At 33.2% G+C, this 16665-nt stretch overlaps 1 protein-coding gene across 13 annotated transcripts in view; it reads right to left on the bottom strand.

The window, feature by feature from the left end:
• LOC139521193 (ras-specific guanine nucleotide-releasing factor 2-like) overlaps nucleotides 1-16665 on the bottom strand; it is a 168687-nt gene that overhangs the window by 121110 nt on the left and 30912 nt on the right. The gene's annotated exons all lie outside the window — the stretch shown is intronic.

Below are 16665 nucleotides of genomic sequence, written 5' to 3'. Positions count from 1 at the left end.
TCTGATAACAAATATATTTGTTTTGTAAAAAATTTTGCATGGTCTAAAAAGGTAAAAGATTTCATGATTTTGAAAGCTTAATACCAACATATTTGTTTTAAAGATTTTTGTAGGCTAAAAACTCCCGTACAGAAATTGCTAACAAAAGCACATAAGTTTCACATGTGAAGCACATGAGATGCAAGTAAGAATTGTATGCAAATCAGGTTGCTCATATGTGCAGTTTGGTAGTTCATATGTGCCCACAAAAATCTAACATAATGCTCACATGTGCAATTCAAACCTCAGGTGAGCTTTTATCATCCATGTTAGTTTTATGTTAGTTTTGTACCTTGAAAAGTTTTCCCATTCTTCTAACCATTTAAAACTAACCTACATCATTGCTCATATGAGCTTTTTCAAAATGACATGTCCAGTCATGTACTTCCTGTAAATTTAAATTCATGAAAAGCATGCAATAATTGGAGGGAGATGGATATGAAAAATGTTAAGTCCTATATTGTGCTATTTGAAGAAAGGCATTGTTGAAATCTGATAAAACCTGAGTGAGTGTGGCTGTGGTTAATTATTTGTAAGTTATATCATTTCTATTTCATTATGTTCATTTTTGTGTCAGATTTTGAAATATATTACAATTTTAAGTCCTTTATGGGAATATATATATGCAGGTTGCTTCAAAATTAGTACTACATGTATAAAGATTTTTCCTTTTTAAACTTTTTGAAATACAGTACTTATTAATCAAAGACATTCATTATGTACTAAACTTGCAAGTCCCTCTATTAGTTTTATAATGTTATGTTATATTTTTAGTCATTATCATGATTATTGTTCAAATAAAAAAAAAGACCAAATGATATGAAAATCATAATTAACTGACAATAATTAAAGAATAACTCTTTTAACATGATGTATCAGTTATTTTATTTTCAACTGAATAATATTTAAGATTTTCATTTAAATTTGAAAAATATTCCTATTTTGAAGCAGCCATTTTGTTTTGGTCAACTATAATATTCATGTGTGCAACTGCTCATATGAACAATCTAATAAAATGCACATGTGAAACAAAAGCTCATATGAGCAGTTGCATGTGAGGTTTTTAACATGCAAATTAGGTTAGTTTCATATGTGCAATTTTTTTTGCTCAAAAAATGCTCACCTAATTTGCATGTTAAAAAATTCGTGTGCAATCATGTTAGTTTCTAACGTGAGCATCATATGTGCAACTTATGTGCAACATGTTAGCACTTTTTGGTAAGGGAGCTGTTGCAAATGAGGTTCTTGCCTTGTATAGCAACATCTTTTCTAAATCTTTCTTTTTTACTCCTCCTGACCCTGTAGATGTCTTTTTTTACCTTTCCTTGACATAAAGCCCAATGTTTAAAAATTTTCTTTAATAATTGCCAGCTGGACATGGATATTTACTGACAAAACATGTTCCTGGACCCAAACAGATAAACAACCATGGTTGAATGTACAACAGAACAGATAGACAGAATTGTAAACCATGAAAAAAATAAATTAATGTAGCGGATGAATTTAGAAAGGAGTATGTTCGATAAAGTCCCAAAATGGCCCCCTTTTTTAGCGTAAATTTAAAATTCGTATTTATCGACCTATATCACGATAAAGTATAGCTAATACATTGACTAGCTAGGATATAACCCATTTTGTTGAAAATTTTACGTTTCTGCGTTTCATTATGACGTCACAAGTTGTACTCATATTGATTTTTCACGAAAAAATTAACGAAAATGGTAGAATTTCCATAGATTATTGGACAGGAAACATAGAGCGCATACGTCGACAAAAAAGATCTTCTAAAATAATGTTTGTGAAGACATTTCACATGTCTTATTTAGATCTTAAGCTTGTCGACGCCTGCGCTCTATGTTTCCTGGTCCTTTATTTGGTTGAAATCTAGCTGATTTTGTCACATTTCATCAAAATCCCTTATCTTGACCTTTTTTGGATGTAAAAATCAACGTGTTAGAATTTATTTTACTTTGACAAAAACAGGTCTGTTTAACTTTCTAACATGTCTTTAGGGCAACTTTAAACATGTATTACCTTGTAACTATGAACTTTATAGTTGGGGCCAAATATGGCCCTTACCGAACTTACTCCTTTGATGCATTCTCCGTACTGTTGGAAATAAGGTCATACAAACACTGTGAGTGCTTTTAAACTTGATTGCAGTAAATAATTAGAGAAGCTTTTCAATTTCAGGAGTAAGACATAAATCCTTCTTGTTAATCCATTTAGGTTTAAACATTGCATGCAAATAACTAATGTCTGTATAAACGCCTCTCTTACATTAACTTTGTCTGGAATCACGGGATAATATAAATGCAATGCAATCAGAAACTATAATCATATTTCAACACAGTTTGTAAAATGCAGTCATTTATTTAATCAATTACTTTTAAATTTACTCATTTAAATGGAGTAATTTGAATTGTACAATGAAGTGTAAGTGAAAGTTGATAGGTACTTTTACTCATAATTTCTCACAAAACTAGTGGGCAGGGGTCAAAATGGTCAATTAATGGACAATAAATAGATCATTATCACCTATTGTTTCCTTGCTACTCATAAAGCTATTAACAACGAAACCACCAAAAGGTGTGTGAGTTTGCAACAAAACAAGAGATTAATGTTATAGTGGGTGTCACAGATCAACTGTTTATCATATATACATTATTGTACAAGTTAAGTTTCCTCTGTGTTTAGCAGCTTTAATACCTATTAAAATCTTAATATTAAATTCCGTCAGTAACTGACAGAGGTGTCTGAACATAACATGACATTGTTGGCCAGACTGTTGACTCCAGAGTATAGGCTAGTTCTCATATTACAAACTATATACAGTGGTTCAATGGTAAAAGAGAGGGGATTTCGTAACCCTCCTCCACCCCACCCCCCAAAAAAAAACCCAAACCCCACCAACAAAAAAACAATTCATCTTTGAAATTCATTCTTCAGATGCTTTTGTAAATCTTATTAAATATGCATGGGTCTATTCTGAAAACTTTGCCACACTGAGCATTAATCCAAAAAGGTACCAACAAACAATAAAATTTCCTTCAACTGTTTTTCTGAATCCTGACTATTTTCATTTCAACATGTCTACTTTTTAGATAAAACCTGTGACATAACATGCACCTGATAAAATAAAACGTAATTGCAATATTTCAAATACTTATTCTTTCTACCAAAATCGATTATGTCATTTAGTATAAAAGCCACTCATATCCATGAAAATTGATTAAGGTATCTTATATGTCTGTATTACATAACTATTTCTGATGCACTTTAATCATAAAATTACATGACAAAGGATCATTTTCAAAACTTAAGGAATAAATCCACCTTCTGTCATTTTCCCTAAGAAAAATCCTACCAATTTGCACCTTTAATGGTTGATTGCTCTTATCGACAAGTACAATATAATATTTCGTATTGTACTAAATCACAACACTTATATGTAATACTGTTGGTTCATCCAGGTTTATTAACTTCTATCAATAAATGTGTATAACAAAGTCTTCACAACTATAGTAATGTCATTATGAAAACTCAAATGAAATTACTGCCTCAGAACGATCAACTCAATTACAGACTGAACTGGTAGGCCTGCTGTCAACCTATCCAATCATTAGTGGCCACAGAGGAATAAAAAGATGTAAAATGATTTTGTATGACATCCCAAGACAGTGTAGGGATTGATATTTAGAAATAGAGTAATAGCTGTGTATGACATCCCAAGACAGTGTAGGGATTGATATTTAGAAATAGAGTAATAGCTGTGTATGACATCCCAAGACAGTGTAGGGATTTATATTTAGAAATAGAGCAATAGCTGTGTATGACATCCCAAGACAGTGTAGAGATTGATATTTAGATGTAGAGTAATAGCTGTGTATGACATCCCAAGACAGTGTAGAGATTGATATTTAGAAATAGAGCAATAGCTGTGTATGACATCCCAAGACAGTGTAGAGATTGATATTTAGATGTAGAGTAATAGCTGTGTATGACATCCCAAGACAGTGTAGGGATTGATATTTAGAAATAGAGCAATAGCTGTGTATGACATCCCAAGACAGTGTATGGATTGATATTTAGAAATAGAGTAATAGTTGTGTATGACATCCCAAGACAGTGTAGGGATTGATATTTAGAAATAGAGCAATAGCTGGATTTGATAGGTGTCATATTTTAATATTGAATCATAACATTTATAAAGACTGCATATGATCAATTTTAGCAATTAAAACTAAGTTTCAAAATGTCACAATAATTATATTTGTACTGCACAGTTATAGCCATTTTAAAAATTTCTACATACTTCAACTCCATTTTAACCTGTTTTTATCCAGGAATTTAAAAAAAATGTTAAAAGTTCACATGATACAATCAATATGAAGTTTCAAATTTTTATAATATCATATATCAACAATATGTGTGACCGTGCCCTTTTTGTATTGTACTAAAATGTTGTGAAACTTCTTAGTTTAAAAGTTGCACTTTCTGAATTGTTTCAATCTTTTCTTTATTTTTACTTTACATAGAATTTGTCAATAATTTTTTCAATCTGAAATGGTTATTAACTTTGAGAATTTCATCCAAGACTACCAGACTTTAGTGTGACATAAAAAAATGTCAATAACAACATGTGTGGTAACCAAATGTTTGACTTCAAGTCCTTCCTCTTCGGTTTTGTCAAAAGGTGACCTGTGAACAGTGATATAAATGTTGGGTGTTCTAACAAACATTGCTCCAGTGGAATTCAGGTCTATGGTAAATTAATCTGTGGAATTCAGGTCTATGGTAAATTAATCTGTGGAATTCAGGTCTATGGTAAATTAATCTGTGGAATTCAGGTCTATGGTAAATTAATCTGAATCAATCAATTTTCAAGTTTATAATGCTAATTCAAATTTTAAATTTCAAAGCAGTCAGCAGCCTCTTCAAAGAATTCTTTTTTATGAAGTCCATTAGATTATATTTGACTGAAGTCTTCCCAAAGTTATCATCTATTATGTATATACCAAACAGAATTATGTTATTATCAGAAATAAATTGGATGTCAGATTTTTTTTATCAGGACAAGAAAAAACAATTGTGAATTATTAATCTGTCAATAAGATGAGAAGTGATCTCGGATAATACTTATATAATCTCTCTGTTTGTGATGATTACATATAGATCCATTAACTATATACTAAAAAGATGTTGCAGGCAGATTCATCTGCTATATTCCCAGATTATTTTTCCAGCATATATCAACTTCAAATTTTATAAAGATTATTATTTTCTACTTCAAATCTTCATTTGCACAGAAAATAAAACTGTCCCAGAAAACAACTTTTTACAGTCAGGTTTCAAATGTTACATTTTTGAAAATAACTAGAATATTTTGAAATTTGATAATAAGGGGCTAGCTTGAATTAGCGAAAAATATAAAATGTTTTATACCACAGAGGGCAATAATACCAAGAACCTACCAAATGATGCAATCATAAATAAACAAGAAGTCATTTAAACAACCTGGGCAATAATACCAAGAAATGTCATACCAAATTGTGCAATAATTAACCAGAAGTCATTTAAACAATCTAGGGCAATAATATCAAGAAATGTCATAGTGCAATAATAAACAAGAAGTCATTTAAACAATCCAGAGCAATAATACCAAAAAGTCTGATACCTAAATGGGCAATAATAAACAAGAATAACAATAATTCAAAGAAATGTCATACCAAATGGTGCAATAATAAACAGGAAGTAATCAACACTCAAGGGCAATAAAACAAGAAAGGCCAAGAAATCAGATACCACAGAGAGCAATAATAAACAAGAAGTCAGATACCACAGAGAGCATTAATAAACAAGAAAGGCCAAGAAACAGATACCACAGAGAGCAATAATAAACAAGAAGTCAGATACAACAGAGAGCAATAATAAACAAGAAAGGCCGAGAAGTCAGATACCACAGAGAGCAATAATAAACAAGAAAGGCCAAGAAGTCAGATACCACAGAGAGCAATAATAAACAAGAAAGGCCAAGAAGACAGATACCACAGAGAGCAATAATAAACAAGAAAGATCAAGAAGTCAGATACCACAGAGAGCAATAATAAACAAGAAAGGCCAAGAAGACAGATACCACAGAGAGCAATAATAAACAAGAAAGATCAAGAAGTCAGATACCACAGAGAGCAATAATAAACAAGAAAGGCCAAGAAGACAGATACCACAGAGAGCAATAATAAACAAGAAAGGCCAAGAAGTCAGATACCACAGAGAGCAATAATAAACAAGAAAGGCCAAGAAGACAGATACCACAGAGAGCAATAATAAACAAGAAAGGCCAAGAAGACAGATACCACAGAGAGCAATAATAAACAAGAAAGATCAAGAAGTCAGATACCACAGAGAGCAATAATAAACAAGAAAGGCCAAGAAGTCAGATACCACAGAGAGCAATAATAAACAAGAAAGATCAAGAAGTCAGATACCACAGAGAGCAATAATAAACAGGAAGTTATTTACACTCTGAGGCAATAATATGTGTACCAAGTAATCTGTGAACATTGAATAATAATACATACATGGCAACTAACACATGGTCTTTATTTCCACTGTTTTGGAATGGAATGATATTCAAACTCTTTTGTATACCAGCTTGACATTTAAATCCCTTACTTCCTTAAATTATTTACTGTTTATTTATTTTATTCCAACCTTTAATAAAACATTTATTTCAGATGTCAGTTGACAATCAATGCTTCATGATATATTTAAAACAATAATCTTGTGTTATATACAATAAAGTAAACCAGAAAATAAAAAAAAGTTCCCTTTTATCAACCCAAACAAATGTTTGAGGAAGTCAATCCAGGTTTACTAGATTTATATGTGAGGCATTATCAGCAAAATTGCTTTATTTCAAAGGGTTAAAGTCCTGAAGCTCTGGAGTTACAAAGCCTAGAATTTTCAAAATAAAAAAAAAATTCTTTGCTATATCTCAGGAAGAGGTGATGATGGCCAAATGGATGGTAGGACCAATGGAGGGACAGACAGAGGTATACAATAATATGTACTCTCTTCAATGGAGGGACAGACAGAGGTATACAATAATATGTACTCTCTTCAATGGAGGGACAGACAGAGGTATACAATAATATGTACTCTCTTCAATGGAGGGACAGACAGAGGTATACAATAATATGTACTCTCTTCAATGGAGGGACAGACAGAGGTATACAATAATATGTACTCTCTTCAATGGAGGGACAGACAGAGGTATACAATAATATGTACTCTCTTCAATGGAGGGACAGACAGAGGTATACAATAATATGTACTCTCTTCAATGGAGGGACAGACAGAGGTATACAATTATATGTACTCTCTTCAATGGAGGGACAGACAGAGGTATACAATTATATGTACTCTCTTCAATGGAGGGACAGACAGAGGTATACAATAATATGTACTCTCACCAATGGAGGGACAGACAGAGGTATACAATAATATGTACTCTCTTCAATGGAGGGACAGACAGAGGTATACAATAATATGTACTCTCTTTAATGGAGGGACAGACAGAGGTATACAATAATATGTACTCTCTTCGATGGAAGGACAGACAGAGGTATACAATAATATGTACTCTCTTCGATGGAGGGACAGACAGAGGTATACAATAATATGTACTCTCTTCGATGGAGGGACAGACAGAGGTATACAATAATATGTACTCTCTTCAATGGAGGGACAGACAGAGGTATACAATAATATGTACTCTCACCAATGGAGGGACAGACAGAGGTATACAATAATATGTACTCTCTTCGATGGAGGGACAGACAGAGGTATACAATAATATGTACTCTCTTCAATGGAGGGACAGACAGAGGTATACAATAATATGTACTCTCTTCAATGGAGGGACAGACAGAGGTATACAATAATATGTACTCTCACCAATGGAGGGACAGACAGAGGTATACAATAATATGTACTCTCTTCAATGGAGGGACAGACAGAGGTATACAATAATATGTACTCTCACCAATGGAGGGACAGACAGAGGTATACAATAATATGTACTCTCACCAATGGAGGGACAGACAGAGGTATACAATAATATATTCTCTCTTCAATGGAGGGACAGACAGAGGTATACAATAATATGTACTCTCTTCAATGGAGGGACAGACAGAGGTATACAATAATATGTACTCTCCTCAATGGAGGGACAGACAGAGGTATACAATAATATGTACTCTCACCAATGGAGGGACAGACAGAGGTATACAATAATATGTACTCTCCTCAATGGAGGGACAGACAGAGGTATACAATAATATGTACTCTCTTCAATGGAGGGACAGACAGAGGTATACAATAATATGTACTCTCCTCAATGGAGGGACAGACAGAGGTATACAATAATATGTACTCTCACCAATGGAGGGACAGACAGAGGTATACAATAATATGTACTCTCTTCAATGGAGGGACAGACAGAGGTATACAATAATATGTACTCTCTTCAATGGAGGGACAGACAGAGGTATACAATAATATGTACTCTCTTCAATGGAGGGACAGACAGAGGTATACAATAATATGTACTCTCTTCAAGAACTATGTCCAGTGCACGATGTTTTGTCGATATTGTCAACATCGCAATGTCAACTTTATAGTGTCGTTATTGTGTTTACATTGTATCCTATCAATATGTTCAATACCTTTCTGTTTACATCGTTCACATCGTATACATCGGGATGTTGACAATATCGTGTCGACATCGTGTTTATATTGTATATATATAGAGTCTATAGCTTTCTGTTTACATCGTTCACATCGTATGCATCGCGATGTTGACAATAACGTGTCAACATTGTGTTTATATTGTATATATATATAAAGTCTATACCTTTCTGTTTACATCGTTCACATCGTATACATCGCGATGTTGACAATATTGTGTCAACATCGTGTATATATAGAGTCTATACCTTTCTGTTTACATCGTTCACATCGTATACATCGCGATGTTGACAATATCGTGTCAACATCGTGTTTATATTGTATTTATATATATAAAGTCTATACCTTTCTGTTTACATCGTTCACATCGTATACATCGCGATGTTGACAATATTGTGTCAACATCGTGTATATATACAGTCTATACCTTTCTGTTAACATCGTTCACATCGTATACATCGCGATGTTGACAATATCGTGTCAACATCGTGTTTATATTGTATTTATATATATAAAGTCTATACCTTTCTGTTTACATCGCTCACATCGTATACATCGCGATGTTGACAATATTGTGTCAACATCGTGTTTATATTGTATATATAGAGTCTATACCTTTCTGTTTACATCGTTCACATCGTATACATCGCGATGTTGACAATATCGTGTCAACATCGTGTTTATATTGTATTTATATATATAAAGTCTATACCTTTCTGTTTACATCGTTCACATCGTATACATCGCGATGTTGACAATATTGTGTCAACATCGTGTATATATACAGTCTATACCTTTCTGTTAACATCGTTCACATCGTATACATCGCGATGTTGACAATATCGTGTCAACATCGTTTTTATATTGTATTTATATATATAAAGTCTATACCTTTCTGTTTACATCGCTCACATCGTATACATCGCGATGTTGAAAATATTGTGTCAACATCGTGTTTATATTGTATATATAAAGTCTATACCTTTCTGTTTACATCGTTCACATCGTATACATCGCGATGTTGACAATATCGTGTCAACAATGTGTTTATATTGTATTTATATATATAAAGTCTATACTTTTCTGTTTACATCGTTCACATCGTATACATCGCGATGTTGACAATATTGTGTCAACATCGTGTTTATATTGTATATATAGTGTCTACACCTTTCTGTTTACATCGTTCACATCGTATACATCGTAATGTTAACAATATAGTGTCAACATCTTGTTGTTGTATATACATTTTTTTTTCGTTCTTTTTTTTTTAAATAAGTTAACACGGTTAAGCAGTTAGTTACATAGTTAAAATTGTTTTCCATTTTTCATTTCGGCGTCTTTTATTGTTAACTATGCCATATAAACTTTGCTCAATGTTAAAGGCCATACGGTTATCTATAGATGTGCCAGTTAGTATGTATGTACTGGAAATTTTACTTATTTGCAATCATACCACTTCTTTTTTTATAAATACCTTTCTGTTTAAGTTGTTCACATAACAATGCTAACAATATTGTGTCAAAATCGTGTTTATATTTTATACTGAGTCTATGGTACGTATATAAACGTTAAACCAACTGCATTTGTTTGCACCTGTCCTTAGTCAGGAATCTGTCGTTCAGTAGTTGTCGTTTGTTGAATTGTTCATACGTGTTTCTGGTTTCATGTTTTTTTTTTACATTAGACCTTTATTTTTCCTGTTCAAATAGTTTTACACTAGTGTTTTTTTGTGCCTTTCATATCTTGCTACTCGATAAAAACCAAAACTCCGTACTAATGTCAAACCTATAGGGGTATACTTATAAAAGATGTAACTTAAATAAAAAGTTGTCTCATTTGAACTTATACCGCATCTTCTTATATGTATACATCGCTATGTTAACGATGTCAACGATGTAAACAATATATAAGAGTTCAAACAATGTTAACAAAGGTGACTAGATATCGGTTTAATATTGTGTACATCGCGATTGTCAACGATGTAAACAATATATAAAAGTTTAAACAATGTCAACGATGTTCACACAACATCGTTTTAACCTTGTAAACATCACGATGTTAACGATGTCAACGATGTAAACAATATATAAAAGTTCAAACAATGTCAACAATGTTGACACGACATCGTGTTTACATTGTATACATCGCAATGTTAACGATGTCAACGATGTAAACAATATATAAGGGATCAAACAATGTAAACGATGTTGACACGACATCGTGTTAACATTGTAAACATCGCGATGTTAACGATGTAAACAATATATAAGAGTTCAAACAATGTCAACATTGTTGACACGACATCGTGTTTACATTGTATACATCGCAATGTTAACGATGTCAACGATGTAAACAATATATAAGGGTTCAAACAATGTAAACGATGTTAACACAACATCGTTTTAACAGACATCGCGATGTCAACGATGCATACATTATATAAGGGTTCAAACAATGTAAACAATGTTGACACTATATCGTGTTAACATTGTAGATATCGCGATGTCGACAATATTGAATAAACATCCCTCACTGGACATGAATGCTCTTCAATGGAGGGACAGACAGAGGTATACAATAATATGTACTCTCTTCAATGGAGGGACAGACAGAGGTATACAATAATATGTACTCTCCTCAATGGAGGGACAGACAGAGGTATACAATAATATGTACTCTCCTCAATGGAGGGACAGACAGAGGTATACAATAATATGTACTCTCTTCAATGGAGGGACAGACAGAGGTATACAACAATATGTACTCTCTTCAATGGAGGGACAGACAGAGGTATACAATAATATGTACTCTCACCAATGGAGGGACAGACAGAGGTATACAATAATATGTACTCTCTTCAATGGAGGGACAGACAGAGGTATACAATAATATGTACTCTCACCAATGGAGGGACAGACAGAGGTATACAATAATATGTACTCTCTTCAATGGAAGGACAGACAGAGGTATACAATAATATGTACTCTCCTCAATGGAGGGACAGACAGAGGTATGCAATAATATGTACTCTCACCAATGGAGGGACAGACACAGGTATACAATAATATGTACTCTCCTCAATGGAGGGACAGACAGAGGTATACAATAATATGTACTCTCACCAATGGAGGGACAAACAGAGGTATTCAATAATATGTACTCTCTTCAATGGAGGGACAGACAGAGGTATACAATAATATGTAATCTCCTCAATGGAGGGACAGACAGAGGTATACAATAATATGTACTCTCACCAATGGAGGGACAGACAGAGGTATACAATAATATGTACTCTCACCAATGGAGGGACAGACAGAGGTATACAATAATATGTACTCTCACCAATGGAGGGACAGACAGAGGTATACAATAATATGTACTCTCTTCAATGGAGGGACAGACAGAGGTATACAATAATATGTACTCTCTTCAATGGAGGGACAGACAGAGGTATACAATAATATGTACTCTCACCAATGGCGGGACAGACAGAGGTATACAATAATATGTACTCTCTTCAATGGAGGGCAGACAGAGGTATACAATAATATGTACTCTCACCAATGGAGGGACAGACAGATGTATACAATAATATGTACTCTCTTCAATGGAGGGACAGACAGAGGTATACAATAATATGTACTCTCTTCAATGGAGGGACAGACAGAGGTAGACAATAATATGTACTCTCACCAATGGAGGGACAGACAGAGGTATACAATAATATGTACTCTCACCAATGGAGGGACAGACAGAGGTATACAATAATATGTACTCTCTTCAATGGTGGGACAGACAGAGGTATACAATAATATGTACTCTCCTCAATGGAGGGACAGACAGAGGTATACAATAATATGTACTCTCACCAATGGAGGGACAGACAGAGGTATACAATAATATGTACTCTCCTCAATGGAGGGACAGACAGAGGTATACAATAATATGTACTCTCTTCAATGGAGGGACAGACAGAGGTATACAATAATATGTACTCTCACCAATGGAGGGACAGACAGAGGTATACAATAATATGTACTCTCACCAATGGAGGGACAGACAGAGGTATACAATAATATGTACTCTCTTCAATGGAGGGACAGACAGAGGTATACAATAATATGTACTCTCTTCAATGGAGGGACAGACAGAGGTATACAATAATATGTACTCTCTTCAATGGAGGGACAGACAGAGGTATACAATAATATGTACTCTCTTCAATGGAGGGACAGACAGAGGTATACAATAATATGTACTCTCTTCAATGGAGGGACAGACAGAGGTATACAATAATATGTACTCTCTTCAATGGAGGGACAGACAGAGGTATACAATAATATGTACTCTCACCAATGGAGGGACAGACAGATGTATACAATAATATGTACTCTCTTTAATGGAGGGACAGACAGAGGTATACAATAATATGTACTCTCTTCAATGGAGGGACAGACAGAGGTATACAATAATATGTACACTTTTCAATGGAGGGACAGACAGAGGTATACAATAATATGTACTCTCTTCAATGGAGGGACAGACAGAGGTATACAATAATATGTACTCTCTACAATGGCCTGATGGTCACCATTTTAAATAAATATATCACATCTTTAATTAAGACATCTTTTGTAGAAATAGTTGAGTTGATCAAAAAGACTATCAATCAGTAAATTTACTGCTTTTATGAAATGTAAATAATATATCCAAAATATAAAGTACAAAGTATAAATAAGAAGATGTGGTATAAGTGCCAATGAGATGACTCTCCATCCAAGTAACAATGTGTTAAAAGTAAACAATAATAGGTCAATGTATGGCCTCTAACATAGAGCCTCAGCTCATACCATACAGCAAGCTATAAAGGGCTCCCAAAAGGACTATTGTAAAATAATTCAAACAAATGACAACAACTGAACAATAGGCCCAATTTTCACTATTGAAATGAGTTAATTTTTACAAACATCTAAAAATTGAATCAAGATTTTATGTTTTCATTTAATAAATAAATGAACAATCATGCCATCTAATGCATAATATGATAATGGACATCCAATAAAGAAATGAACAATGTAATAAACAAATGAACAATGTAATAAACAAATGGACAATGTAATAAACAAATGAACAATGTAATAAACAAATGAACAATGTAATAAACAAATGAACAATGTAATAAAAGTAACTATTATTTACTACACATGTTCAATAATATTCATCTATTATTCAAGTGAGAAATATGAAACCCAGTAATACAGAAGACAATATATCTAGCTTTTAACAATTTAAGTGCCATATGGTGTAATCAGATTCATTAACCTAGTATTTTAGAATTTTTTTAAATTCTAGTAAAATCAAAATTCAATTCAATACAATTTATTATTACGAAACAATGACACACGACTTTGGTGCATGTTGAAAATAAATTGTTTTGTATGGTTTAAATTTAATTATTGCTGCTGGAAAAATTTGCAGAAGTTCTTCAAATGCATATATAGTGTAACTTGCCTAATCAGACACATTGGGGACCAGAAAAAAATGTTTGATTAAGCAGGGTGTCGGAATACTCAGGTGTAAGATTAGACAGGTTACTCTATATAACCTCTACATAATTCACAAAATGATTGACTGATTGATTGATTAAGGAATACTTAATGCCACCTCAGCACAAAAAGACTATATCATGCCATACACTGAATGAAGTATACAGCTTCCTTGTATATGTTAAACTTTCTAGAGAGCTTAGAACTTTAAGGTTGAAAAATATTGAAGGATTAATTCCATAAAATTTGCTATTTTTGTTATTTTACTTTTAAGAAGAAACAGGTGTTGTATTTCCCCCAAACTACATGTACTAGTACCACATCATCTGTTCTTTCTGTTAACATTTTTTCTTGATGTTCTAGCATTGTACATAGCTAGTTAAAACCACAAATTCTATTTAGATAGATTCTTTGACTTTAGTGCTAGTGCCCATGTAATCTATATTGACATCTAACAAAAAGTCATTAGCTCAGGTGGCTATTTAAAAGACAATTCAGTCATTAGCTCAGGTGGCTATTTAAAAGACAATTCAGTCATTAGCTCAGGTGGCTATTTAAAAGACAATTCAGTCATTAGCTCAGGTGGCTATTTAAAAGGCAATTCAGTCATTAGCTCAGGTGGCTATTTAAAAGACAATTCAGCCATTAGCTCAGGTGGCTATTTAAAAGACAATTCAGTCATTAGCTCAGGTGGCTATTTAAAAACCAATTCAGTCATTAGCTCAGGTGGCTAAAAAAAAAGACAATTCAGTCATTAGCTCAGGTGGCTATTTAAAAGGCAATTCAGACTGCTTCTTCTTTAATAGGATGAACTACCACAAGGCTACAATTATTTTGTTCACCATTTGGTATTTACAAACTACCATTTCTGTGCTGCCCATGTTGTTCTTACTTTATAAATGGTCAATATGGATAAGTGACCAATTAACTGACAGAAGCTTCTTACACGATGACAATTAACCACAAAGCTTATAAAATGGACATAGCAACCAGATTAAAGATAATCTTAAAATCCGTGAAAAACGTGACTTGAAAGGACGTAACAATATCCTGATGACAGCGGAGAAATGCTAAGTTACGGGATTTACAAAATCAATAATAGGCAAGATCCTATCGTCAAAGAGTCATTATTCTCAACTCCCACTTTATCTAAAAGAAGTAATCTAAAGACACCAGCATGCTTGTACATAAATTGGTATCACAATGATCAAGGAAATCTTTGTCCTTAGAATGCCATCAGATCTAGATATTAAAAAGAACATCATTTAAAATGTTTACCAAGTAACCAATTAATTAGTAACCACATGAAAAAAACATTGAAAATTATATATTTATATATATCTTATTTCAGTTGCTTAATAGTTGTCTGAAAACACAGCCATCAGGATGTTATAAAACATTATTTTATTTTGTGGTGCTTAGTTCTTTTATTTTCAATGCTGCTTTGACTAGACAGTTTGTTGTTAATAGTAAATGTATAAGCTATATTTCTCTATATAGCACTTTATTAGATTAAAATCCAGAAACTTTAAAGGTCTAATTATATTTTGGAGGAAAGGCTGGATTCATGGCAGTGGAAAAGCTAGACTAAATCTAGGATATCATGGTAAACATCATGGAAGACTAAATATAGGATATCATGGTAAACACTGAAATTAAATCTAAAAATATTGTTTTTATCGGTACAAACCTTGATTTTGTTTATGATAAATAAAAACATAACTAGATAAGTACTACTGTATATCTATAAAAATTTATGGTACTTTTTATTTTGGAATTGAACATGGTCATGTTTTTCTCAGTTTTACTGACATCTTTTCACTAAATTCCTTGGATGTGCAATAGTTGATACTTTCAGTGGCTGATCCAGAACTTCTTGTAAGGGGGGGCCGCTCCAGTCACGCTTCACTGATTCCCTATATAAGCAACCAAATTTTTCCGACGAAAGGGCCCCTCCCCCCCCTGGATCCGCCTATGACTTTATTCTGTGAACTGATAAATTAATTATTTATGTACCGATTATCAGGTTGTCTGCATGTTGATATCGTAAAATATCAGCTGCGAGACATAATATAAAGCTTTTTGTCGAGTAAGCGCATCGAACGAGATCAAAAAGTCTTCATATTATGTCGAGCAGCTGATATTTTACAATATTAATATGCTGATAACCTGATAATCGATTTATCGGGCTGTATTTGCGTCCTTTGGAAGTATTGTCTTAGTTTCACCAGCAACCGGAAGTTGACTTGATAAGTTCGGTCAAACTTATCAACGTCAGTTCAAACATTATGACGTCGCTGATATGTCCAGGGCAAAGTTATTAAGG

The sequence above is a fragment of the Mytilus edulis genome, chromosome 4, assembly GCF_963676685.1.
Source record: "Mytilus edulis chromosome 4, xbMytEdul2.2, whole genome shotgun sequence".
Lineage (NCBI taxonomy): Eukaryota > Metazoa > Mollusca > Bivalvia > Mytilida > Mytilidae > Mytilus > Mytilus edulis.
This window is presented reverse-complemented; position numbering and strand designations above follow the sequence as displayed.